This window comes from Saccopteryx bilineata, chromosome 1 (assembly GCF_036850765.1).
Source record: "Saccopteryx bilineata isolate mSacBil1 chromosome 1, mSacBil1_pri_phased_curated, whole genome shotgun sequence".
In the NCBI taxonomy this organism is placed as follows: domain Eukaryota; kingdom Metazoa; phylum Chordata; class Mammalia; order Chiroptera; family Emballonuridae; genus Saccopteryx; species Saccopteryx bilineata.
In genome coordinates this window covers 387722943-387748364 of record NC_089490.1, presented here as the reverse complement: position 1 = coordinate 387748364, position 25422 = coordinate 387722943, and positions in this window count along the sequence as shown.

Here is a 25422-nt window from a genome sequence, read left to right as displayed (position 1 = left end):
GTTTATTAATCTCCCACTTATGGTTCTTACATATTACATTATAATTAAGGATTCATTTGTTGTAGTTAAGGATTCGGTAAACTCACGTATCCACAGTGCAGGGTGCTCACAGTTCCTACAGAGATCAGGAAATGTCCACGTATTTCTTTGCTCCTCTGGAGCGAGGACTGGGTCTCATTCACCTTTTCAGTTGTGGCACCCAGCACAGTGCCTGCCACAGGACTGGTACTCAGAGCAGTGAATGAAACAAATGAATGGAAAAGCTGAATCTCCAACCACATTTTCCGATCCTTTTTTCTCTGATTTTCGGAGCTGTTTTCTTTATATCAGTGAACCCCAACCCCCGGGTCACGGACCGGTACCAGTCCGCAGAGAAAGAATAAATAACTTATATTATTTCCGTATTTATATTTAAGTCTGAATGATGTTTTATTTTTTAAAAAATGATCAGATTCCCTCTGTTACATCCATCTAAGACTCACTCTTGATGCTTGTCTCAGTCACTTGATACATTTATCTGTCCCATCCTAAAGGCTGGTCTGTGAAAATATTTTCTGACATTAAACTGGTCCATGGCCCAAAAAAGGTTGGGGACCACTGCTTTACATCACAGTCTCAAAGACCTGAAGTTTCTGGAACCTTGAGTGGTCAAGGGCACAACCCAGGCGAGGTGGGAAGTGCCAAGGGGTGGACTGTAAGCAACAGCCTGGCTAAACATGTGGGCTCTGGACCCAGCTTGCCCAGGTTAAAATTCTGACTCTACCATGTGTTAGTTATGGGTTCTCCAGCAAATTACGTAACTTCTCCTATCAGTAGGAGGGATTGCCACAGGCAAGATTTTGAGGATAAGGGTCACTTCCAGCTGCGTGAAGGCATCGCAGGCTCCACCAATGGTGGGCAAGGCACACGGGGGTAGGGAGTTTGCAGTTTTGCCATAACGCTTCTCCGGTGTCAGACTCCCCTTGTGGCCAGCTCTGTACTCCTGCTTGGCCAAACGCATAAAGCCTTGTTAATAATGAATAGGCCCCTGTCTGCCTTACTTAACACTGAGCTCCAAGCAGATGTACAGGCCTTTATAAATGATCCAGTCCAGCTGATTAGGCCTCACGGGGAGCGTTCCTGCAGCCAGCCTCTTGTTCCCCGTAATGGAATTATAATGTTAATGTGATTTCAATTAGGGCTACATTACAGAACACAGGTGCTGGAGTGTGCCTTCAGGCCGGAAGGTCTCCCCAGGGACTTGTTTTCCTGGGAAAGGTACGTGTGTTTCCAGGGGGCTCTGCCAACCTTGGGAAAAAGCAAGTCACCCCGGCTGAAGGGAAGCTGTGAACACAGAGACAAGGGGTATCCAGAGCCCACATTCCCTGTTCTTCAGGGCCCCAACCTGTCTTTCTTATTCACAGTTGACTCATATGTAATCCCCCTTTTATAACAGAAAATGAAATGTGTTGTGGGCAACTCAGGGGTCCACAGGCTCTGAATGGAGAAACACTGGCCGAAGAACCAAAGTATTATTCCTGGAAAATGTCTTTTCATTGTAAGTGATCACTGCAAAGGAGAGGCATCGTCTTCAAAAATGGCTACAGCATTTTGTCTTAATAATAATAGCTCACATATAAGGAGGGTTTACTATGCACCAGACAAAATTCTTAGTGTTTTATGTGTATAAGCTCATTTCTTAAAGTTTAGCATCACCATGAAAACATGCAAATATATAATTTTTTTAAATCTCATAAAATACAAGGACCCCCCAAAACACATGTCCAGTCCTCAATCTGAGCACAGCCAGTCCAGATGGGACCTTGAAGTGCCCTGGGCCAATTCTCATTCTATGTATGAGCCAGCAGAGGGCCAGAGGGGGAAGGGACTTGCCCAAGGTCTCCGAGCCAGTCAGGGGCCGAAAGGAGACCAGCCCCCAGCTGTCCTGACTCCCAGCCCAGGTTCCTTCCACCACACTCATTGTAAAGAAAGTACAGAGAGGGGAATAAAAACTATCCCAAATTCTACCACCCAGAAATCTCCACTGCTAAGATTCTCTCCAGTTTTCTCTCTCTCTCTCTATAAACATGTATGCACTTAATAACGTAAAATAGGATAGTAGTGAATAGGCTTTCATAATCTGGTATTTCCCCACCTAAATATCACATGTCAGCAGGACAGCACTGAGCATTTATTTCTGAGAGACCGTGTCATTCTAATGACCCCCACGGGCTTAGCGTGGCCTTTCTTGAAAGCCCCGTGTTGCCCACGATTCCTCAGCTCTCAACACTGCAAACGATTTGCATTTCTCTGATCAGGTCTTTTCAATTCATGTCTCCATGGCTGTACACTTGATGTGCCTTCTAGCTGTAAAGCCATTCTCTGCCTGGCTACATCATACTCAAGTCAAACATTGTCTCTGCAGTGAAGCCTTCCCGGATCTCCCCCTCTCCCACACCCTTCTCCTCTTGCTGTGCTAGTGCAGGACGTTTACTTAAGTCCTGTTGGAGCATCTGTTACTTTGCGTTTCTACTGTACAGATATACATATAATGCTGTCAAAGCCACCTTCAACCTCCAAAATAAAAAAATAAATTAAAATTATCCATGCTTTAGACCTTAAGGATACCATGTATTTTTCAAAGATCAGTCTCCTTCGCCCCACAGTGAGCACTGGAAGTTAGAGGAATAGTATCTTCTTTATATTTGTATCCCCAGGGAAGTACTTAGGTGGTTATTTATCTCAGTTTCCTCAACTATAATTTGAGACCCATTGAATAAGGTAGATTATTATTTTGATTTTATTATGGGGAAAAAAATCCCCCAGGAGAAGTGTCTATGATGGATAGAGGTAGATTAAATGAGATAAAGCAAGTAAAGCAATTTGTACAGCACCTGGGACATAGTCAGCTACAATAGATAGTGGCCATTCTTGTTCACAGTAGTATTACTGTTGGTAGTCTCATTAAGCCTATGGTTTTGTGAAACCATAGGGGATGTACAGAGTAAGAGAGGAATGACTGAATAAATAGGTAAGGGATGGAGGGATAGATGGATGGATGGATGGATGGATGGATGGATGGATAGGTGAATGGGTGGATGCATAATGGGTGGATGCATATAGATGATATATACAGGATAGATGAATTCAATTTACCAATATATTTTTAAGATTTTTATTTTGAAATAATTTTAGTTTTACAAAAATCTTGCAAAATGTTCCTGACATATCTTTTCCCTAATGTCTCCTAAGGTCAACATCTTACACAACCACACCACATTTGTCTAAACCAAAACACTAACTTCAGTACAATACTATTAACTTCTATTAGAATTTCACCAGTTCCCTCACCAATCTCCTTTTCTAGGATAACACATTACATTTAGTTACCATGTCTCCTTAGTCTCCTCTAATCTGTGACAGTTTCTCCTGGTCTTTTCTGGTCTTTCATGACCTTAACACTTCTGAGAGTCCTGGTCAGTTATTTTGTAGAATGGCCTTCAACTTGGGTTCCTCAGATGTTTTCTCACGACTAGACTGAGACTATATATAGATTTGGGAGAAGAATATCAGAAAAGTAAACGGGCCCTTTTTGTACCATCTCAAGATGTATATAGATGATAGCAACATGACTTATTATTATTGGTGATATTGATCTTGATCACTTGGTTAAAGTGGGGTTTTCCAAATTTCTCTGTGGAAACTGTTTCCCCTTCCACCCTCTGTTTGACAAAACTGAGTCCCTAAATCCAGCCCTTACTCAAGGGGAGAGGAATTCATCCCCCTCTCTTAGAGGGAGGGATACGAAATAATTTGTGGGCATATATTATAACTGCCACAATAATTAATTAATTAATTAATATTTTAGGAGAGGTACTCTTGGGACATTCATCAGTGGGTCTTGCTTGTAGTAATTATTACCCTTGTGTTCTCATGGTGATTTGGTATTGGCCTCATTCCTTCTACAATTCTTATTTGCAATTCTCTGTAAGGAAGATTTGTTTCTTGTCCTCCATTTATTTGTTGAATCAATTATTTGTTTATTTCAACATGGACTCATGAATATTTATTTTATTCTTTGGGTTATAACGAACACTATCATTATATATTTTATTGCTCAAATTATTCTAGCTTGGCCATTGGGAGCTTTATGAGGTTGGCTCCAATCTCTCTCTCTTTAACTTAATAAACTTCATATTTTAGAGCAGTTTTAGGTTTACAGAAAAATTGAGCGGAAAGTACAGAGAGTTCCCATATACTCTGCCCCCCACAAACACACACATACACATACACAGAGTTTCTTCTATCCTTTCGTTGTTGTTTATTTTAGAGAGAGGGAGGGAGCAAGATCATAGTTGCTTCACTTTAGTTGTTCATTGATTGCTTCTCGTATGTGCCTTGATGGGGCAATCCCACAGTTTTGACCTGGTGACCCCAGTGTTCTAGGTAGACACTCTATCCACTGCACCTCCACAGGACAGGGCAGTTTCTTCTATTCTTAATCTCTTGCCTTAGTGTGGTACATTTGTCAGAACTAATGAGTCAATATTGACACGTGCGATTAACTAAAGACAATAGTTTACGTTAGGGTCCACTCTTTGTGCTGTATATGCGTTGGGCTTTGACAAATGTCCAATGACCTGTGTTCATCATTACTGTTCCATACAGAATAGTTTCACTGCCCTGAAAGTCCCCTGTGCACCCTTTCTCCCCCTAAGCCCTGGCACCCACTGATATTTTTACTGTCTCTATTGTTTTGCCTTTCCCAGGATGCCATATCATTGGAATCACATAGTATGTAGCACTTTCAGATTGTCCTCTTTGACTAAGCACTACGCATTTAAAGTTTCTGAACATCTCCTCCAGGCTTGATAGCTCATTTCTTTTGATTGCTGAGTAATATTCCATTGCACGGAGGTGTCACTGTTTGTTTATCCATTCACTTATCTAGTCACCTCTTTGGGACATCTTGGTTGGTTCCACGTTTTGGCAATTATGAATAAAGCTGCTATAAACATTTGTGCGAAGGTTTTTCTATGAATGTAGTTTTCAGAGAAATTGGGTAAGTGCCTAAGAGCACAACTGCTGGATCGTATGGTAAGACTATGTTTAGCTTGGTAAGAAACTGCCAAATTGTCTTCCGAAATGGTTTTAATGTTTCGCACTCCCACCAGCAATGAGTGAGAGTTCCTGCTGCTCTACATCCTCTCTGTTTGGTGTTGTAAGTGCTTTAGATTTTAGCCATTCTAATAGGTGTGTAGTGCTATCGCATTATTGTTTTGATTTGCAATTCCCTAATAACGTCTGATGTTGTATATCTATTTCCTTGGACGTTCTTTTTGTCAGCACTTTCTTACTTTCTGATACACAATGCTCCAGACTCATATTTTCTCTGTTTCAGCCCTTGAATCAGACATTTGTCCAGGTTGTACTGGATTTGTTTCACTGTGTTTTTGTTTTCAATTGGAGAGTGATATTTAGAGATCAAAATCCGGGTGCTGGGTGTGCTTGTTATGACTAGGGTGCCTCTGTTTCCAGATCTTCTCAGCAGACAGAACTAGGAAATATATGCATACACACATAACTATATTCATTTCTGCATCTACCTATGTATATATGCTAATGAACACGAGTTCATACTGCAGCTTGACTGTAACCCACCATTACAGCATTCATTCTAGCCTCCCCCTGACTTCTTTGTAACTTCTTTCTCAGACAGTAAAGAACCTGGCACTAATCTAGAATATATATCCTTATTTGTTCCACCCTAGTATACATGTAAAGTACTTTTAGAATGACTAACTGGACCCCCAAGAAACAAATAAATGGGACTATGGTGTTTGCGGGCAGTTCTCCTCTTTAGCTTAAGTATCCAGTCAGACTGTTTATCAAAGTTACTTAGGTCAGCTCCATTTTCCCCACTGGGTTTATTTATTTATTTATTTATTTATTTATTTACTTATGTTTACTGTTAATGTTAGGTAAAATTAAATGCAGTACTTTATTCAAAACCTTGGGCTTGCCTGGTTTAGGGCTCATATGGGAGTTGGTGCTTCCTGCTCCTCCCCTCCTTCTCTCTTTCTCTCCTCTCTCTAAAAACAAATAAACAAAATCTTTTTAAAAAACGGAATATTTGTTATGCCATATTACTCCAGTATCCTCTCTATTTTTTCTGCTGTCTGTGTGCCCATCCCTCTGTCCATATGCATACATAAAGTGACACCTGGAATGATACTAGTCACATGGTAATAAGAGTTGTTTCTGGATAATGAGATTTGAGGTGATTTTATTTTATTTTTTTACATTGTTCGGGTCAATATTCTGTAATTAATTTTTATAATAAGCCTATATGTTGTCTTCACAGCGGTATCTCCTACTGGCTCTATCTCTCTGGAGAACCCTGACTGGTATGTGGGACCCAGGCACTCAGGACCCCAGTGACGCTGGGGGATGGTGGTAATGAGGGCAGCTCATCCGGCAAGGTGAGGACCAGGAAACCGGACCCAGGCACTCAGGACCCCAGTGCAGCTGGGGGATGGTGGTAACGAGGGCAGCTCATCCGGCAAGGTGAGGACCAGGAAACCGGACCCAGGCACTCAGGACCCCAGTGCAGCTGGGGGATGGTTGTAACGAGGGCAGCTCATCTGGCAAGGTGAGGACCAGGAAACCCGGGAGTCCAAGGAAAAGCCACCTGAGCAGCTCTACCCATAGCCTCGGGCAGTCTTAGGTCTAATGCGCACTTTCTCCTCCTGGCTGCTGTGGACTGTCTCAAATTTCAGTCTTCCCCGACCTCCCGGCACCTGGACAGACAGCCCACTCTGTGGCACTTGGACAGACAGCCCGCTCGGTGCCCGCAGCCCTCTGCCTCCCCTGCCAGGCCCCTGATCACACTGAACTCTCTCTGTCTCTTCCCTGTTCCCCCAGTACCTCGTCTGGCACATTCTGAGGCCCAGGAAACATTTGCTAAATGAACCAATGAGAACGCAGGGACTGATGGATGGCCCCCAGAGTCCAAAGGGACTTTGCCAGTGGTGGAAGTCCAACACCTTCTCAGCCTTGTTGCTTCTCACCACTTCCAGAAGGTGAAATGGGAGATCAGAGAGGTTAGAAGTTCTCCCGGGTCACACAGCAGAGCAGCGCTGGCGACGGAAGCAGCAGCAAAAACAAGATCAAGGGCAGGGGTGTGTGTGTGTGGGGGGGGGGGGGCGAGACAGCTGGAAGGAAACCCATTGCTCTGTGATGTGACGGCCCCTCGCTGGACTGGGGCAGACCCCCCTCTTCCTGCATGGTCACCCCTCCACCGGCCGGCCGCAGAGAGCAAGCCGGCTGAGGGATCAGGGGTGACTGCCCGGAACACTTGGCAGCCTGTGAACTTCATCCTCACCCAGCTGAGTGGGCCGGGGGAGCTGGCTGTCACCTCGTTTCCGAAGCAGCTCCAGGCTGCTGGGAAAACAGCTGGACTAGCCCAGCTGTGTCTCCCCCCACTCCCCCTCTGCTCCCCAGTAAGTAAAAGGAAAAGGATGATTAAGAGGAAACCCAGAGGCAGGAAGCCGGGGCAGAGGCTGCCTGGGAGGGGGAGGCACTCTGAGGAAATCCTGGTAAACGAAGGTTTACTGTAATCGGAGGTAATGGGAGAGGGGCTGGGAGCCATCCCGGGGGTGGGGAGGCCGGAGGGAGGGGCGGAGAAGCAGGGTCTGTGTGCGCAGATGGGTCTCTGTGAGCTTCCTGGAGGCGGCCCATCCAGTGAGTGAGTGGCCAAGACGCAGGAGGCAGACAGCACGATGAGCTGGTTGGTGCCCAGGCTGCCGTCTCTGGTGGGGGGCAGGGGTGGGTACTTATTCCTCTTCACTCACATTTCCCACATCCATGGGTCCTTATGACAGGACTCTGTGCTGAGGGCTGGGCAACTGGTGACCCATCAGCCCTGGCTCTTGCCCTCAAAAATGGGTAGACAACAGCTAGGCATTCTGTGGTAATGGGGGTGGGGGTGGGCCAAGCCCAGGCAGCTAGAAGCACAGGGGCTGTGAGACCCCAAGGAGGCCCAGGGACACAGGGCAGATAGTCTTCCCAGGCTGTCCCCCCGTTTGGGACCCACAGTCCTGGGCAAGGGTCCGCTGGGGCCTGTCCTCAGCCCCCCACAATGGTCTGGGGACAGCCATATCCTCAGTGTCTGGAAACCTAGCTAGAGACTGGGAACTTCTGCCCCAGCTTCTCTGCCCAGGTGGGTCCCTGTCACCCTCAGTGAACCTGAAGGCATTCCTGATGACCAGCCAGACCCTAACATTCCTCCGAGCAAGGCTCACTTCTGTCCTTCCCCCTCACTCCCTCATTCAGGCCACAGCTCTGTACAGAGACCCTGTGGGGTATTAAAGTTCAACACTGAAATGCTTCATTTATGCGATCATTCATTCATGAATTCATTCATTCTCTCATTCACTTATCCATTCGTTCAATAAATCTCCATGGGGCATCTCCTTCGTGCCAGGCACCCTCTGGAGTGCCGGGGATTTGTAGTAGACAAAACCAATTAAAAATTCTTGTCCTCGTGGAACATGTAATAGATAGAGACAGTAAAGAAATAAGAAAAATATATAGAATGTCAGATATTGACAAATGCTGTGGAGAAAAACAAGACCAGGGCGGCAACAGCTCAGCCTGGCACCAATAGGAGCTTCTACCGACACCCTCCACACTCGCGCCCGGGCACGTGAATGCACCAAGCGTCGTGCCCACACCTGCCGGAGCCCGGCCCCTTGCTGCACAGAGGCGGCACGTGTCTCATGCCAGAACCCCTTCCCCACCTCCACAGACACACACACTCCCACCCCACCCTCTGGGGTGCTCTACACATCCCTTAGTCAGTGAGTAAGACATCGTTGCTAAATAATAAATGAGCGCAAACTCTCAGATCCAGGAAACCGGAGAGCCCGGCTGGGCCCTGCCTGTCTGCAGCTCCCCGGCTCCCAAGCTGCCTGAAGTCTGCGGGGAGGAAGAGACCTCGCAGACCGGGGAACAGGGCAGGGAGAGACTGCTGAGCTGGCTGGCGGGTCTCGCTGGGGCTGGCCCAGACGTTTCCTTTGCAAGTTTCAAGACTGGGAGAACTGGCACCGGGTGGGATGGCGCTTGCTTTTCTTACTTGGGGATAACCGCTCCTCACTGACCAGCTCCAGTGGGCAGGATGGTGTTTGGAACAAGGTGGAAACTGAGGTTCAGAAAGGAATCCCGTGTGTGAGGCCCCATGGTCCCATGTGAGCCGCGGAGGGATCTCCGAGTGCAGGGCTTTTCCACAATGCTGCTTTCTTGGAGCTAGATGGCTCTGAGGGCCAGGACAGGTGGGCGGGGGGGGGGGGAGAGCACAGAGCCCGCCTAGTCCCAGCTCTCCACAGCCCCTCGGGGCCCACCCCACAGCCAGGCTCCAGGCTGTAGCTTCAGCCGCTTGCCTCCTGCCCAACCGCCAGCAGTCCCTCTGGGAAGGCTCTGTGCCCTGGCTGCCAGCATTCCTGGCAGTATGGCTCCGGTGCCAGGAGGGAGGAGGCCACGTGTTCCCCATATGCCGCCAGGGTGGGGCATTCACACTGAGCAGCTGAACTGGCCTCTCCCCCGCCTCCCACAGCAGATTTCCCTGCTTCTCTTCTCTTTGTCTTTCTCAGAGGACCTCCCACTCCTGACCAAGGAGGAATTAAAATGGGATGTTTCAGCATTCGCAGGGCCCCAAACTTTCCAAAGAATGCCCACATGCACTGGTTTCAGTGAAACAAATGCACATAGCCTGAAATAACACAGAAGTCAGACACACATGCCATGCCAGGACCTGCAGGGACAGCTAAAGGTGAGCTCCTTAGAGGATGAGTAGACATCCATCTTTTCATCCATGTCTTCACCCCATTATCTATCTATCTATCTATCTATCTATCTTTCTATCCATCTGTCCATCCATCTATCTTTCCATTTTTCCCTCTCTGCCCCTTCCTCCCTCTATCTTTCCCTTCACTCATCTCTCTTTCTACCTTTCTATCCCTTCCTCAGTATCTCGATTCCCTCATTCCTCCATTTCCTCCTACCTTTCCATCTCTTTATCCACTATTTCTTTGTTCCTCCATCTTTCCCTTCTTCCCTCCATACAAACTTCCACCCCTTTGTCCCTCCATTCAGCCCGTCATTCACCTTTCTCTCTCCCACGCCATCCCGTCATCCACCCATCTCATCACGCCTGTGTGCACGCTCCTGTCCATTCCGTCTCATCCACTCTCTTCATCCCTTTGTTCCTCCATCCACTTCCGACCCTCCCATCCCTTCATCCTCATTTATTTCTGCATTCCTCTGCCATCTCTCTGTCCTTTCCTCTCTCCTTCCATCCCTCCCTCCTCCCTCCCCCCTTTGTCCCTAGATTAGAAGGGCCCCACAATCATCTCTCTCTTTCTTCCTCCTGGCAGTCCTGAGGAAGGTGTGATTTATCCCCATGATCTGACTGAGAAACTGGTCCTGGACGCCCTGGCACAGGGAGGAGACCTCAATGCATCTAGCTCTACTGTCAGCTCCACTTTTGGGGTCAAATGTCTCGTGTCTTTTCTGGTTTCACTGTCTATCCCTTCTCCAGTAACCCCTGCATGCCACCATCACAGTCCACATTTCAAGGTGCAGTTATTGGTCCCCACTTCTGCCCCCAGCCCAGAATCCCCCAATCTTCTCCACCAGGAGGAATCCTAACCACTCGCCAATACTCATCTCTAAAAATGCCTCCCTCAGGAAGTCTTTCAGGATTGCCCCCTCCTCTACCAACTTCAGCAAGAGTTAATCATTGCACTTGTTCCTATGAAACTTTATTTATACGCCCTTTACACAGTTCACATTTTCTGTCCTGCCTGAAGATATGTTGAGTGAGAGAGTTGTGTATCTGTCTTTTTCTTCTGAGCTCCTTAAGTAGGGTGGGGACCTGCTATCTGAGTCATCTTGCCCCCCCCCCACACAAAACCTAACAAGAGCACATGCACAATGGACAAGCATTAAGTGGAATTGAACCAGCTTTATAACCAGGGGTGATATTAAAAATCTTTGTCAAATAGCAGAGCATGGACATCTCTTGTTGGAAAGTTGAGGACCAATAGGGCATCATCTCTGTAATTTCCAAAGAGCTTCCAACTCTTGCCCAGCCTCTCCTGACCTGCTCACTCCCTCCACATGAGAAAGAGGCTAACAGGTATCTGGCCTCTGGGCAGGTGCGGGGTGGGGTGGGTACTGACTGCACTTGGAGAGCCCACATTTTTTTTTTTAATATTTTATTTATTGATTTTTTTTTTTAGAGAGAGAGGAGTGAGAGAGAGAGACAGAGAGAGAGAGAGAGAAGGGGGAGGAGCAGGAAGCATCAACTCCCATATGTGCCTTGACCAGGCAAGCCCAAGGTTTCGAACCGGCGACCTCAGTGTTCCAGGTCGACGCTTTATCCCACTGCGCCACCACAGGTCAGGCGAGAGCCCACATTTGATCAGCTTGTCCCCCATACCTCCTTCCCTTGCCTTCCCTGACCTAGACCACAAAGGAGTCTGGAAAGAAGAAGGGGAATCTGGGAATCAAATAATAAGAGCGAATGTCTAACAAGTGCTACACCTGCTCTCGGGGCCGAGACTTGACGAGCACCATCTCATCTAATCCGAAGCACCCTCGGGGTGAGCACAGTTGTAATCCTTATTTTGCAGGTCGGAAAATGAGGCTCAGGAAGATGAGATGATTTCCCAAAACTTTCTGGCTAGTAAGCATATGGCCAGGTCCAGAATTCAAGCTGTGGGACCCCCCCTGGACCCAGAGCTGTCAAGACAGCTCACACTCTTGCCTGCCCTGGTTTGGAGGGGCCAAGAGGGAACTGGACATAGGTGGTAGGTGGGGCCCTTCTAGGACCAGGGAAAGGTCGAGGCTGAGGCTCCAGGCCTACGCCACTCATCCCAGCTCGTTCCCACTTGTGGGAGCTGAACCTGCAAGCGCCATCTGGAAAGGAGGCCCCTGTGTGCCTGCAGGGCCTCCTGTGCCGGCTCTGCTGAGAGCCCAGCATTGCCACCAACATGGCAAGGCAGTTTGTGAGACCAAGGAGGCATCACTCAACTCCCTGAGCCTTAGTTTTTATCTGGAAGACAGGTGTGATAATCTCTACATCACAGGCTTAATGGGAGGACATGTGATAAGGCACTTGTCCATAGAAGGACACTCTCCCTTGGCAATGCGGTGTTCCTCAGGCACCCCAGGGACCGGGACACCCAGGGTGAGAGCGGAGGCAGTGACGGTGGGGCCTGCCCCCTTAGTGCTGTCCTGGGCCGGGCTCACGCCACACCTCAGCTCGAGTTCACAGGCCGCTTGTTTTAATGGCTATTTGGCAGGTGAGCCAACTGAGGCTTAGAGAGGCTAACTCACTTGTCTCAAGTTGTATAGCTGGACAGTGGCCAAGCTGAGGCCCAGCTCCAGCGGTGTGGCCCTCGCCATCACCCCTTGACATGAGATGCTGACGTGTGAATGACTGTGCCCAGCAACACACAAACACAAGCTGGCAGTCACCGGGCAAGGTCTGAGCACCAGGGCACTGGCCAGGAGGGGCAGCAAGGAAGGGGGAGAAATGAGAATTTCCAGAGGAAAGAGGACAACCGACTCCCAGCCTCACCAGATTCCTGCCCGGGGAACTGTCACCAGTGCCCAAGCAGGAGGAATTCCAGGCTTTAGGCTCCAACTTCCTTGATGAGAGTGACACACTTCTGTGGCCTCCCACAGGGGGCAACAACGAGTCAGGAACCCCCAGCTTAACCAAACTCACGTGCCCAGGGCCTGCCCAGATTGGGCGCAGGAGAGGTTGCCACCCACGCGTCTGCATGACTGAGGCTGAGGAGGAGGAAGACAATGGAGAGAGCCGTGTTTCAGTCTCTCCTGGGGGACCCAGAAACTTGACCTGAACCGGAAATGCCATCCGCCTCTCCTGTTTCCCAGCCACCAAGCGCCTTTCTACCGCGTGGACCTTGCAGTCCCTGGCAGGTGCAAAGAAAGGGCAAGGCTGGTTGGGAACAGTGGCGGCTTCCTTCCCACGGAGCCCCTCCCACTTCGGTCCAGTGGAGAAGAAGGCAAGGCCCACAGAATCCAACCCCCTCACCCCGCCCTGGAGCTCCCCCTCATCACACACCCCAGGGGCTGCATCCAGCTATGAAGCCGGAAAGCCCTGGAAAATACTGTCAGGGAGGCCACCTGCTGGGAGGCAGGCAACCCCAGCTCTCAGGCCAGGGCTACCCACGGGGATTTCCGAAACTGCCCCTCGCCTGCCCCTGAGCTGGGTGCAGGTTGGGGTGGGGGTGGGGGTGAGGGGGCAGAAGGGAAGCAACAGTCAGCAAACCTCTTCTGTCATAGCCCTTTCTGTCTCACTAATCTTCACAATGGCCCTGTGGGTGGGGGTCACTACCTCCCTTACACAGATGGGAAAACTGAGGCCCCTTGAGATTACGCAGCTGGGGAACGAGTGGTTGAGACTGAGCTTTAACATGCGTTCCTGCAGAGCCTGCCCACCCAGGTGGGGGCGGGTATAAGTTCCTCTCTGTCATGGACTTCTCAAGGGACCCTGATGCTTGTTCTGAGCCCAGGAGGGTCTGAGAGAATCTGCTGAACCATCTCTGAAATTTCCTGGAGGGCCTTACATTACATAGTGTGAGGTCTCTCCCTGAAAAGCCACTTTGGTCACTGCAGGAGGTTCTCCGAGTGAGGGTATTGTGTGAGCAACGTGGATGACCAGAATAAAACTCCCAGTGCTTCCCAGGGCTTGTTACACAGGGGAGAACTCAGGGCCCACGTTCCCTGCCCAGTGGCTGCAGGGTGGCCATCCGTGGGGATGCCTAGTGCTCAGGATACACTCCGTGAAGAACGAGCAAGAGGAAGAAATGTGCCCGGAAGCGAAGGCTAAATTCAGGAGACGTGGCTTGTTAAAGGCCATTTCGCCACACACGGGATCAGGCTGGCGTTTCCGGGAGATACGATTGGAGTTTGGGGCCAGGGTTACCCCGTAAGCTCCAGGCCCGAGCGCCACCCTCCTTGGCTCGTCTCCCTGAGGAAACACAGTATCTCCTGTGTCCTTTGCTCGGAAGCTACTCTTTGTACACATCCAAGTTAGCTGTGACTTCTGACGATTTCCATATCATTGCGTCTGCTTGGGGGGGGGGTCTCCAGGCCTCTGTGGAACCCCATGGCACAATCCCATCTGTGTGCTTGCACATTCTACCCACAAGCCCACTCAGGGAAACTCACAAAACACTTCTCCTGGCCCTGGCTGGGTAGCTCAGTTGGTTATAGCATTGTCCCAATACACCAAGGTTGCGGGTTTGAGCCCCCATCAGGGCACATACGAGAATCAATCAAGAAATGAATGCATAAGTAGAGCCACAAATCAATGTTTCTCTCTCTCTCTCAAATCAATAAACAAATAAAATTTAAAAACAACACAAAACACTTTCCCTCAACAATCCGTTTGAGGGCAGAAGTACTGTCCAGGCACAGAGCTCCAGCAACTAACCATTCCACAGGCAGACCCCCAGGTAGAAAGGGGCATCGGAGCCTGAGCCCCGAGCCCGGAAGCAGGGGAGGGGAGCGCCAACGGGAATGGCAGCCCCTGATCCAGCCCAGCTGTTCAAACATCCAGGCCCCCTTCCCTCTTCCTTCCAAAGTCCCTGGTCAGCACTCAGGCCTGGCTCGCGGCCACCCTGAGTCCCCGCAGTAAACACCTTGCAGAGATTTCCTCCCTCAGACAGGAGACCTCGCTAAACCTCCGAGGCCAGGGGGCCACCGGTCCGGGCGAAGCCGAAGCCACCAGGGCTGGGCGGAGCAGGGAGTTGGATGCAGGACCTGCTGGGCTCAGAGGCAGCCCGGGAAAGAGCACCGGAGGAGGGGACAGACCCCGGGTGCTGGTTATAACCACCACCACCGCCAACGCCTCCCGCTCCCTTCCCCCACATTGCCACCTCTATCCGGCGTCCACAGTGGCCTCTCCTATCTCTTCTCTCTGAGTGCCTAAACTCTGCCCGCTCTCAGGGCCCCCAATACAGTGTTTCCAGGCGGAAAACCTCTCTCCCCATTCTCTGCCCCCTGGCACTTTGTCACCTGTGGCACTGGTCCCTTTCTGCCTTATATGGTAGATATTTGGGTGAGGGTCACAGTTCCCTTCCTGCAGCTCTGAAGGCCACTATGTGAGCTGAGTCCTGCCATGTGGTCCCCAGGGAGTGCCTAGCTCAGTGCCTTGGGAGGGAGCAAGAGGCAGTGACCAGCCCTGAGTTAGTAACTTTGCCCTTGCTAGTGCTTTACTTACCTCGTTAATCCTCACACTAACATGGGGGAGGGGGGGCAGGCACTGCCCTGCACGCTTTATAGATGAGGTGACTATTGTAAACACTATCATTTTTGTTATTTACATTTTCTAATCATTTGTACTGAGATATAGAAACATAATGGAATTTTCTATGTCGCTTTTGTATATAGCAACCTTGCTAAATTCTTTTGTTAATGCTAATATTATATCTGTGAATTCCTTTAGGTTGTTCATCATTATTTGCCAAGTAGTTATTTTTTTTTCTTTCCAATATTTATGTTCTTTAAGCTTTTAAAAATATTTTTATCTTAGGCCCTGGCCAGTTGGCTCAGTGGTAGAGCATCGGCTTGGCGTGTAGGACTCCCGGGTTCGATTCCTGGCCAGGGCACACAGGAGAAGCGCCCATCTGCTTCTCTACCCCTCCCCCTCTCCTTCCTCTCTGTCTCTCTCTTCCCCTCCCGCAGCAGAGGCTCCATTGGAGCAAAGTTGGCCCGGGCGCTGAGGATGGCTCTATGGCCTCTGCCTCAGGCGCTAGAATGGCTCTGGTTGCAACAGAGCAATGCCCCAGATGGGCAGAGCATCGCCGCCAGGTGGGCATGCCGGGTGGATAGCGTTCGGGCGCAAGCGGGAGTCTGTCTGACTGCCTCCCCATTTCCAACAGAAAAATACAAAAAAAATTTTTTTTATCTTATTTTCTGTCTTCCTGTGCTGGCTGGGACCTCCAATACAATACTGACTGGAAGCGACATCTTTGTCCTATGTCTGATTTTAAAGTTTTCAATCATTTCTCAGGCTTTATTATGTGTACTCTAAAAAAGATACTCCTTTTAGGCTTTTTTTTTTTTTTTTTTTAAAGTCTTCTCTCCCTAGGTTTCTAAGACTTTTTTCGTGAATGGATGCTGAAATGCATTGTACTCTTTTTCTGCATCTGCTGAGATTATTACATATCACCCAACCTTTGATTTGTCTGATGTGTTGACTTACACGGATCTGTTTCCAAGGTCAGACTGACTCTGCATTCCTGAGCTACACCGAACACTGACGTCATGATGTCTCGTCATTTTTACTCATTAGAGGATTCTGTTTGCTAACCGTTGTAGGAGTTTTGTCTCCGTGTCCACTAGTAAAATAGTTTCCTCCTCTGTCGTGTTGTGTCTGGCTTGGCTATCCAGGTTTTACTCGTCTCATAAACATGAGCTGGGGATTATCATCTTTGTTCTGATCTCTGGCATATTTTGTGTAAGATTGGAACAATCTGAAACTCGACGGTTTGTTAGAGCTTGTTTATAAAGCTGTCTGAGGCGAAGGTTTCTGACCGTGGCAAGCCTGAGACTTTGGATTCAGTTTCCTTTGTGGGTCTCTTCAAACCAGGGGCCCTGTATGCATGACTGTAGAGGACACCATTTTACATCCTGTGTCTTCTGGTGCCAATTTTTAAGTTCTATTTTTCTAAGAACTTATTTATGTCCCATAATTCTTAATATGTATTTGGAGAAAGCTCATAATATCTTCTGATTATTTTAGCAGTTTACCTGATGTATAATGGACATAAATGAACTTTACATATACGCATGCAACTTGATGACTGTGCATATGTATATGCTTGGGAAACCATGACCGCTTTTATGATAGAACACAGCTATCACCCTTCTAAACTTTCCTGTGCCCCGTGCTTCACCTTCCCTCCAGGTCACTACTGCTCTGCTTTATGTTTCCATACATTGGTTCGTGTTTTCTAGAATCTAATCAAGTGGAACCATACAATGTTGTTGTTTTTTTTCATTCAGTGTCATTATTTTGATGTCCATGTAAGTTGCTGTATCAACAGTTCATTCCTTTTTGTTGTCAAGTAATATTTCATTATATAGATATACTGTCATTTGTTTATCCTTTCACCTTTCTTTTTTTATTTTTTTTATTTTTTCTAATTTTTTATTTTTTTACAGAGACAGAGAATCAGAGTGAGGGATAGACAGGGACAGACAGACAGGAACAGAGAGATGAGAAGCATCAATCATTAGTTTTTTGTTGCTCATTGCGACACCTTAGTTGTTCATTGATTGCTTTCTCATATGCGCCTTGACCGTGGGCCCTCAGCAGACCAAGTAACGCCTTGCTTGAGCCAGCGACCTTGGGTCCCAGCTGGTGAATTTTTGCTTAAACCAGATGAGCCCATGCTCAAGCTGGTGACCTCGGGGTCTCGAACCTGAGTCTTCCGCATCCCAGTTCGACACTCTATCCACTGCGCCACCGCCTGGTCAGGCTATCCTTTCACCTTTCAATGGCCATTTGGGTTGTTTCCAGTTTGGGCTACTATAAAAAAGCTGCCAGGAACATCAGTGTACTATCTCTGAATGAAACATGTGCATTTGTTTCTCCTGAGTAAATAGAGGTGGAATGGTTAGGTTGTGTGATTGGTGTATATTTAACTTTTCAAGAAAACGCCAAACTTTTCCAAAGTGATTGTACCATTTTTACATTCCCACCAACAGTGTCTTAGAGTTCTAACATATCCTCACAACATGTGGTATGATCATATGAGACATTCTAATGGTGTATAATGGTATCACGTTGTAGTTTTAATTAGTATTTCCCTATCTGGCTAATGACACTGAGCTTCTTTTCATGTGGTTTTTGACATCTGTACAGAATCCCTGCCTTGGTGAAGTGCCTGTACAAACTTTTTGCCCTTTTCTAATTTTTACATGTTGAGTTTTAAGTGTTCTTTAGGTATTCTGGATAGAAGTTCCCGATCAGATATGCAATTGGCAAACATTTTCTCTCTGCTTTTGATTTATCTTTTTATTCTCTTTACAATGTCTTTTTAAAAGCAGGAGTTCTTAATTTTGGTGAAGTCCAGTTTTCCAGTTCTTTTCTTTAATGGCCCAAGGTCACACGTATCTTCTGTTATGTTTTCTTCCACAGTTTTATAATTTTATATTTAAGTTTATTATCAATTTTGAGTTAATTTTTGCATATGGTGTGAGGTATGGATCAAAGTTGTTTTTGTTTTTTTAATATGGACATCCAATTGTTTCAGCAGCATGTGTTGAGAAGACAATTGTTATGACTTTGTCAAATTAACATCTGTTAAGTGGAACACAAGGGGAGTCAAGGTTCAACAACAGACCACAAGAGAAATTGAAATGGAGAAGTTTGTTATTCGCAGGTCTTAGAGGAAGCACACTGCATACTGGGGGGAGGGGTGTCACATGTGGAGGTCAAGGCAGAGGGTAGATAGAACAATAAGAACTAGGGCATGTACCTTTATTAGGGTCCATGGGTGGAGTGATTTGGAGTTCCCGGGCTAAGGTCAGATCTCCCGGCAGGATTTTGGTAAACTTTGCAAGGGTCTTATCAAAGGGGCACACAGGAAAGGCTCTTGGAGGCAGGGAAGACTGTTGATCACAAGGGCTGTTGGGGAAGTCACATCAGGAACTTAGATTTGCTTGTGACTCTGCAGGACATTATTAAGGGCATGAACTTGCATAATAGTGTCAGTTTAAGGTCCCTGCAGGCCACTTGGACAAACAAAATGGATGCCAAGGCAGTAACACCATGGGAGAGCTCAGCTAAATTCTCAATAACTATCCTTCCTCCACTGAATTAACTTCGTACCTTTGTTCAAAGTCAATTAACCATATATGTATATGTGGGTCTAGTTACAGACTCTATTTTTTCCATTGATCTATTTGTCTATTTTTTTTTTAATTTTATTTATTCATTTTTAGAGAGGAGAGAGAGAGTTAGATAGATAGGAGGGGGGAGGAGCCAGAAGCATCAACTCCCACATGTGCCTTGACCAGGCAAGCCCAGGGTTTCGAACCAGCGACCTCAGCATTTCCAGGTTGATGCTTTATCCACTGCGCCACCACAGGTCAGGCTATTTGTCTATTTTGATGCTAGTACCACACTGTTTTGATTACTGTGGCTTTATACTGAGTGAGGTAGTATAAGTCCTCCAACTTTGTCCTTCTTTTTCAAGATTGCTTTAGCTATTCTAGGTTCTTTAATAAATTTCAGAATTAGCTTGTCAATTTTTACCAAAAAAAGCTTCCCAGGATTTTAAGTGGGATTGGGTTGAAACTGTAGATTCATCTGGGGACAACTGACACCTTAACAACTTTGAGTCTTCCAATTCATGAACATAGTATATCTCTTTATTTTATTTTATTTATATATCTCTTTATTTTTATAAGTCTTTTTCACTTCTCTCAGTAATGTTTTATAGTTTTCAGCATACAGGTTTTCACATCTTTTCTCAGATTTATTCTTACGTATTTCCTATTTCTTATATGATTATAAATGCTAATTTTTGTTTCAGTTTCCTATTGTGGCTAGTATGTAGTAATACCATTGAGTTTTATATTGATCTTATGTCTTGTCACCTTTCTTAACTCACTTAGTAGTTTAACAGCATTTTTTTAGATTCCAGAATATTCATTTCATAGATCATCATGTTGTCTGCAAAATAAAAACAGTTTTACTTATTCTTTCTTATCAGGATGTTTTCTTTTTCCTGCCTAAACACACAGGCCAGAAACTTCCAGTACAATATTGCATTAAATGGGCAACAGTAGACATCCTTAGACTTGTTCCCAGTTTAAGGGGGGAAACATTCACTCTCATTATTAAGTACAATGTTACTTGTAGGTTTTTTATAGTTACCTTTTATCATATTGAGGAAATTTCCTTCTATTTGATTCTATTGCTGAGAGTGTTTGCTAGGAATGGATGCTGAATTTGACAAATGTTTTTATTGCTTTCATTCAGGTAATCAAACAACTTTTAATTTTTTTAGTCTGTTAAAATGGTGAATTATATTGATAGACTTTTAAATGTTGAGCCAACTCTGTGTTCTGTAATAAAATCCTACTTGGTCATGATTCACTATCAGTTTAATGGCCTTAATAAAAAGTTGGGTAATAATAAGTGTTGGAGAGGATGTGTAGAAATTAGAACCCTCGCATATTGCTAATGGGAATATAAAATGGTACGCCACTTTGGAAAAATATGTTAGTTCTTCAAAAGGTGAAACAGAGTTACCATGTGACTCAGAAATTCCAGTTTTTCATATAAAACATATGAAAAATAAAACATGCCCACACAAAAAGATATACAGTCATGCACTGCATAACGACATTTGAGTCAACCATGGACCACACATATGACAGGGGTCCCATAAGATTATAATGGAGCTGAGAGGTTGTAGCCATCATAACATCATAGTGCAATTCGATCCTCACATGTTTATGGGGATGCTAGTGTAAAAAACCTACTGCGCTGACAGTCGTACAAAAGTAAAGCACGTGGAATTATTTATAGTCCATAATACTTGATAATGATAAATGACTATGTTACTGGTTTGTGTATTTACTATGCTTTTAATCATTATTTTATAGTGTATTTATTCTTTATATACTTATTTTTAAAAGGTTTGCTGTAAGACAGTACCTGCAACCACCTCACGCATCTTGTGTTTACCGTGTCTCTCTATTGCATCATTTTCTCTTGTGCTTGATTCAATCTCGTGTTGTTTTGTACAGTAACATGCAGTATGGCCTTGCAGCCTAGTACCAATAGGCTCCACCATAGAGCCTGGGTGCATAGTAGGCTAGACCATCTAGGTGTGGGTAAGTGACTATGTCATGCTTGCACAATGACAAAATCCCTTAACAACTGTACATAAATATTCATAGCAGCACTATTCATAAAATCTCCAAAATAAAAATAGCCCAAATGCTCTTTGGTTGATGAATGGACAAATAAAACGGATAGGTAATATTCCTTACAGTGGAATATTATTTGGCAATAAAAAAGAACAAAGCATTGAGTTATGCTACAACATGGGTAAACTTTGGAAAGATTTATGCGAAGTGGAAGAAACCAGTCAAAAAGCACCACATATTGTGTGATTCCATTTAAATAAAATGTCCAGAGGAGGAAAAACTAGAGACAAAGTGGAAAGCAGTGGTTGCCTACGGCTCAAGAATTTCGAAGGAAATGGGGAGTGAGAGCTAATGGGTATGGAGTATCTTTCCAGAGTGATGAAACTGTTCTCAGACTGATCAATGGCACAGCTCTGTGAACATACTGAAAACCTGGACTTGTACACTTTAAATGGGTGAAGTATGTGGTACAGGAATTATATCTAAAGCAAGCTGCTATTTCAAAAGAAAAACAAGCAAACAAACCACAAGCAAACGAGGGCTCAAAGATTTAAAAACTGATTAGCTTAGAGCTGGAGTTTAATTTTTAATTTAGTCTGAAAATTTTGTCTTCTGACCAGAACATTTAGTCCATTGATATTGATTGTAGTATTTGAGTTTATTCCCGCCCTCTTGTTTTGTGTTTTCTACAGTGTGTCCGTAAAGTCATGGTGCACCCAGTTTCTGTAGGGTGATGTGGCAGCATGTGCGCATGCGTAGATGATGACGTAACACCGTGTTTACAGCGGAGCAGCCCATGGCCATGCTAGTCGAGATGTGGACGGTACAGAGGAAAGTTCAGTGTGTTCTGTGGCTCGCTAAATTCGAATCTGTGACCAAAGTGCAACGTGAATATTGGTGCGTTTATAACGAAGCACCCCATAGGAATAACATTACTCGGTGGGATAAGCAGTTGAAGGAAACCGGCAGTTTGGTGGAGAAACCCCGTTCTGGTAGGCCATCAGTCAGTGACGAGTCTGTAGAGGCTATACGGGATAGCTACCTAAGGAGCCCTAAAAAATCTGTGCGTGAGCCCACATTGAACTGCACTGAATAGGTATGAAACTGGGAGAGTTTTCCTTTGATTTGGTGCAGATTTCACATTTCTATTGTCTTTTGTTGCTTTCCTGTAACCGGTCAAAAGTGCACCATGATTTTACAGACACTCTATATTTGCACAGCTTTTTCTGTTTGTTTGTTTTTTTCTTCTGTGACTCACAATTAAATTTGGTTTGATCCTCATTGAAAGACCTAATAACAGAAGGAAAACGAACAGTAGGAATCATAAGGAATGTTACCTGGGTGTACCCCCCAGTCTAGCTCTGGAAAGATCTGTCTGTTCTGAGGTGAGCTCTGCCTTCCCTGTCAGACTCGGTGCCGTGACCCATTTATATAAACAGTAACAAGACAAGGGCCAGATTTCTACGTGTATTGAGTTTCATTTCCCCCTTTACTAGTTAAGCAGTTTTATTTTCTTTATTTATTCTTTCAGTTGCTACCCTTAATATTTTCACATTCTTGCTTAGCATGACAAAGCCAAGTAAGTTCTATTTTGTCATCTTAGACTCCTCCCCCCAATATACATTACCACTGTTGTGCTTGAATTGAAACACAGGTGACCCTCATCTTTGTTCTCCATTCTTTCCTGCACCTCCGCCTTCCGTCTCTCAGACATTTTCCCTTCTACCTAGGGTACATTTTTTTTTAAGCAGCTTTATTGAGCTATAATTCTTACACCACGTAATTCATCACTTAAATGGTACGACTCAATGGTTTTAGTATAGTCACAGGATTGTGCAGCCATCACCGCGATCGACTTACCAACAATTTCATCACCCCAGTAAGAAATCCCATAATCACTAGTAGTCACTTCATATTTTCCCTGAAACTCCCCAGCCCCAGGCAACAACTCCTAACTTATTTTCCATCTTAATCGATTGCCCTCTTCTGGACATTTCACATAAGCTGATTCTTGCTTATATGTGTGTGTGTGTGTGGGGGGGGTTTCTTTGTGACTGGTTTCTTTCATTTAGTATCATGCTTTCAAGGCTCCTCACAACTGTACATGCATTAGAACTTCATGCCTTTGTATTGCTAAATAATGTTCCATTGCATGAATATACCACATTTTATTTATCCGTTCCTCAGCCAAAGGACCTCTCGGGTTTTTTCCAGTTTTTAAAAAATCAGTAATGCTGCTATGAACATTTGTATGTAATTTTTATATGGGTGTATGTTTTCATTTCTCTTGGGCATATACCTAAGAGCAGAATTCCTGAGCCATATTGAAACCCCGTGTTTAATATTCTGAGGAACCGCCCAACTGTTTTCTCAAGTGGCTGCCCCATTTCATAGTCCTCACAGCAAAATGTGGGGGCTCTAACTTCCCCATGTCCTCGCCAATGCTTGATATTTTCTTTCCTTATTCTTTCCTTCTCTTAAAAAAGAATTTTATTATAACCACTCTAGTGGGCGTGAAGTGGTACCTTATTGTAGTTTTGATTTTCATTCCCTTGATGGCCAACGTTGTGGAGCATATACTTACATGTTTATGTAATTATTGACCATTTAGACATATTCTTTACATAAATGTCTGTGTAAGTCTTTTTGCCTAATTTTTTACTAGGTTATTTTTTTAAAATATTGAATTATATTAGTTCTTTATATATTCTGGACATTAGTTTTTTCTATCAGATATATGATCTGCAAATATATTCTCCCGTTCTGTATTTGTTTTTGCCCTTTCTTGATGGGTGTCCTTTGGAGCACGCAAGTTTTCAACATTGATAAAGTCTAACATCAGTTTTTCCTTTTGCCACTTCTGCTTTTGGTGTGGTAGCTAAGAAGGTTCTGCCCACCCGGAGATCACTAAGATTTACACCTGTGTTTTCTTCTAAGAGTTCTGTGGTTTTAGCTCTCATGTTTAGGTTGACGATTCGTTTTAAGTTAATTATCATGTGTGGTGTAAGGAAGGGATTCCAGTTTCTTTATTTGGCCTGTGGATATCCAGTTATCCTCGTATCATTTGGTGACGACTATGTTTTCCCCATTGAATTGCCTTGGCACCCTTTTGCATAAATGTACTCGTCTATTTCTGAATTCTCAATTTTGCTCCATTGATCTATATGTCTGTCCTTATGCCAGTGCTATAATGTCTTTTAGTAAGTCTGTGATAAGTTTAAATATCAGGAAATGTGAGTCCTCCAACTTTGTTCGTTTCCAAATTTGTTTTAGTTATTTTTGGTCCCTTAAATTTCCATATGAAATTTAAGATCAATTCAACTTTAGGAGGAGGGTGAATTCTGTAAAGCAGCCAGCTAGAATTTTAATAAAGTTTGCATTGAATGTGTAAATTAATTTGGAATGCATTACCAGCTTAACAATATTACATCTTCAAATTAATGATTAGGAGATAACCTGCCTATTTGGGTCTTCTTTAACCTATTTATTTTGTAATTTTCATAGCACAACTTTTGCCCTTTTTTTTGTGTTAAAGGTATTTCAAAGTATTGTATTCTTTTTGATGATATTACAAATGAAATTATCTTCTTAAATTCATTTTTTGGATTAGTCATTGCTAATATATAGAAATACAATGCATTTTTGTACATTAATCTTGTAGCTCAACCTTTATTTTTTTCTAATAGTTTTTTAGATGATTCCTTAAGAGCTTCTCTATATAAGGACATGTTCACCTGCAATTAAAGCTAGTTTCACTTCTTTCTTTCCAATCTGGATGACTTGTATTTCTTTTTCTTGCCTAATTGCTCTGACTGGAGCCTCCAGCACAATGTTCAATAGAAGCAGTGAGATGAGGCTTCTTGTCTTACACTTGACTTTAGGGGAAATGTCCTTCAGTGAGGTCTGTTGGTGGTATAAACCCTATTAGTTTTATTACATCTTTGGTCTTGAAAAATTCATTAGATAGAGAATTCAAGGTTAACAACTATTTTATTTCAGCAATATAAATTTCACATATACTAAAAATATCATTCTGCTCTCTTCTGGATTGAATCATTGCTGTGGAGAAGTCAGCCATCTGCTTAAATGCTGTTCCATTAGAGGTGACTTTTGTCTCTCGGCTTCCGTGGTCTCTCTCGCTCTCTGTCTCTCTCTTACTTAGCTCTGCTGGTTTACTTAAATGTGTATAGGTGTGGGTTTCTTTTCACTTTTAGTGCTTAAGGATTATTGGGTTTCCTGGCTGTGAGATTTGCCATTCTTCCGGAACTCTCGGAAATAAATATTCAATTATGATCTTTTCAAATATTTCCTCTTCCCTATACTTTCTTTCCTTTCTGTCCAGTATTCTAATTAAACATGATGATCACACATATTTTTTCTTCTTCCTATTCTCCAACTCTTTCTCTTTGAGCTGCATGCAGAATAATTTCTGCAGCTCTATCTTACATTTTACTAATT